The 3,334-nt window shown below is 34.3% G+C and overlaps 1 non-coding gene across 1 annotated transcript; it reads right to left on the minus strand.

Moving 5' to 3' along the window:
- Window positions 1–304: 304 nt before the first annotated feature.
- Window positions 305–375, minus strand: trnag-ccc (transfer RNA glycine (anticodon CCC)). The gene has a single exon. It is a non-coding gene; the product is annotated as a tRNA-Gly (tRNA).
- Window positions 376–3,334: the final 2,959 nt, after the last annotated feature.

The following is a 3,334-nucleotide window of genomic DNA, read 5'->3' on the forward strand; positions in this document are numbered from 1 at the left end:
TCATTAAGTGAAAATACAGTGAAAGGGTCAAAGTTATGAGACCAAACCGCTAAACGTCCTTTTTTATATCTATATAACGTTATATATAACTTTATTGACACGTTGCCGTGGATACGCATCGTTCTGCTTCTCTCCTGGTGACGGCTCACCTTGTCAGTGACCTGTCAATCAAAGGTAGCCCCGCCCCAAATCATACGATTCTTTATCTTCTATTTTCTTCTAAATAGGGCCATTATTAGAACTTGAAGATGATTTTTTACTAGTGATTGAGACCATAGTGTTGATCTCTTTGCCATCGGCTACCTGCACTGCCCGGGAATCAAACCCAGGTCGCAAGAATGGGAATCTTGCATGATACCACTACACCAGCAGTGCATGTATGAAGTGATAACTGTTGACTCAAAGATGCACAATATGCAGAATCAAGTGACAGCTCATCACACATTTTGTTTTTAAATGTGTGCACAAATTAATATTCACATGTATTCAGAATTAATAGTTAATTTTCATGCTCAAGGCCACTTTAACCCTCCTGTTATGTTGCAGGTCAAACTGACCCATTTCAAAGTTTAAAAATAAAAATGAAATCATTAAAAGTACTAAAAGAAAAAATGTAAAATAATTTTTAAAACTTTTCTAAAAATGAAAAACGAATGGATTATCCTTATTGAACCATAATTGGTGAGAGGTTAAGAACACCATTGCACTACATCAGGGATGGGCAACTGGAGGCCCGGGGGCCACATACGGCCCTCACCCTCACTTGAAGTGGCCCTCAGTACAACTACATGCATTTAAGCATGAAATCTTAAAAGTGCAGTGAAAAAATGCACAAAATTACTTCTTGCAATTAATGTTGGTCTGCTGTTCTTGCACTGAAAAAAAAAAATCACAGTAAGTGGTTATTTTTGATTTGCTTCAAACCTTTTGTATTCCTATTTATACTGTTAAACATGCATTTGAGCATGAAATATGTTAAGTTACTGCTCTGGCTTTGGGTTATTTAATAATAATTGAGTCACAGTGGTGCAAACACATAGAATTGTGCTTTTATCCTTATTATGTATGTTTTAATTATGTTATTATTTCTTTCCTTTTATAAATGTTGTTTTATTTATGTAAAGTTTAGGTGCTAGCTGACATTTCAAGACATAATATATCTAGAATTATAATGGAATATAATACAGTAAATATTTCAGGCCTTATATTGCTTTTCAATACATATTTATTTGTATTTACAAGGTGTATCTGAATGCACCACAAAGTCTCTCAGCCCACACTATGAAGCAGTGATGTCACGCCACTGCAAAAATTGAAACACTGACGTTTATTTCAGTTATAAAACGCCCAGAGAGCGTATATTATATTATTTGTATATTATTAGAGAGGGCAGAAAGGAGTACCAGCAGCTTGTGAGAAGTGCTGGTACCCAAAAAAGAAGTCATGCTACTGTATTACAAAAAGTAAAATGAAGAAGTGCCATTTTTGTGTACCAGTGAGTTCATTTAATTTGACTATAGCCTGAAGGGCACTTTATCAAGTTTTCTCTGCTAAAAGTGGAAAAAGAGGACACACATGTTTATGTTTTCTTCATTTAAGGCAGAGGTGTCAAACTACTACAATAATTATATTTGGCCCAGAAAGGCAATACCAAATTATTATTATACAACACAAATAATACTACAAATCCCAGAATGCTCTGCTGGTGTTTTGGCTTGAACACAGTAGATCAGTGTGGAGCAAACTGAGCAACAATTAAAGTGTCTTTATGCACGTTTTCTTGCTAGTCCAAGGCTTGAATGGCTGCACATTCATTGAAGGATATTATTATTAGTCATTTGGTTTATTATTGTTATTTTATTCTCACATGTATTTTTAGCCTGTGGAAAAAGATTACTGTTAAATTTAAATTTAAAGAAGGCCGCATATAAAATAAAGGGACATATGATTTTTATTTAAATTTTATTTAAGAAATGAATGCCATTGATGTGTTTGTTTGTTTTATTTGATATTCGATTTTGCATGTTTGCAATATTAAGTTATATCAAGCTTTGCTAGTTCCATTTCGTTTGAACTTGTGTAGGTCAATTTTTTTAATAAATATCAATGTTGGCCCGCGACTTTGTCCAAGTTTTACATTTTGGTTTCTGTGTATTTGAGTTTGACACCCCTGATTTAAGGGCTGAAAGTGGATCAGAAATAACTAAATAAATAATTAACTGGGGACGTTTCATGGTGATATCTATTAATAGTGGGGTGGCATAGTTTAATATAACATACCAATTGTTCAATTTGTGATAAAAGCACCAAATTTGGCAGATGTGTTGATGATTATATTGGGAACACAACTGGATATTGGCCCATCACAAATTCAGACCCTGGTTGCCATGGCAGCCATTTAAAAAAAAAAAAAAGCTACCAGCAGTTGGTTAAACTTTCCTTTCCCATTGGACTCAGGTGCAATAATGGACATAATCTAGATCCTAGAACCCTGAGAACCAAATCAAACACTCACTCACACTTTTACAGACTTTTACAAAGTAATTAGTCATCTTATTATATTATAATATTATTATATTGTGCCATACTTTTTGTGCATTTTTTAGTCAGATGGTGGATGCTAGAGCAAATTTGGTACAGATGATTTTAGTAATTACTCACTTATATATGTGTTATTTTATGTATGCACTTTATTTTGCATGTTTACAGACGACCCCATCCGGTGCACCATTTGTTGTTTAATCACAAAATGAACAATAGGTTTGCTATGCCGCCACACTACAGGGAATATTTTAACCTATTCACATTTAGTGTCATGACTTAAATTTTTTTGGTCCTGCTTAAATAACCACAGAAGCTTTATGAGAAGCTTCTCTGTGCTGTATTTATCTGATGAATGTTTGTTTTGTTCTGATCTGGATGCACGAACAGATCTGATCTAAGGATGTTGGGGAACTTTGCAGCTTTTCTGCTCATGTTATATTCTGCATTCTAGCTGCACATTTGAGATCCTTGCATCAGTTTTGCAGCAATGAGATGCTGAGAGATGTCTTATTTTTTAAAGTCACTTACATATTTTATCATCTGCTGTCTTTGTGTCAGATTGTATTGTAATTATAATTATAATTGCTCCATTTTATTTATTGTAAAGCAGTTTGAGCTTCATCCCTTGTATGAAAAGCTCTTTATAAATAAGGTTCATAGTTATTATTTCCCCAGCTGGTGCTTTTACTGCAGAAGTGCATCGTGTGTGTGTGTGTGTGTGTGTGTGTGTGTGTGCAATCAGATGAATGGCAGTATATAAAGATGAAAGGAATGAGAAACAATGCAGAAA

The sequence above is a fragment of the Centropristis striata genome, chromosome 21 (genome assembly GCF_030273125.1).
Source record: "Centropristis striata isolate RG_2023a ecotype Rhode Island chromosome 21, C.striata_1.0, whole genome shotgun sequence".
NCBI lineage: Eukaryota > Metazoa > Chordata > Actinopteri > Perciformes > Serranidae > Centropristis > Centropristis striata.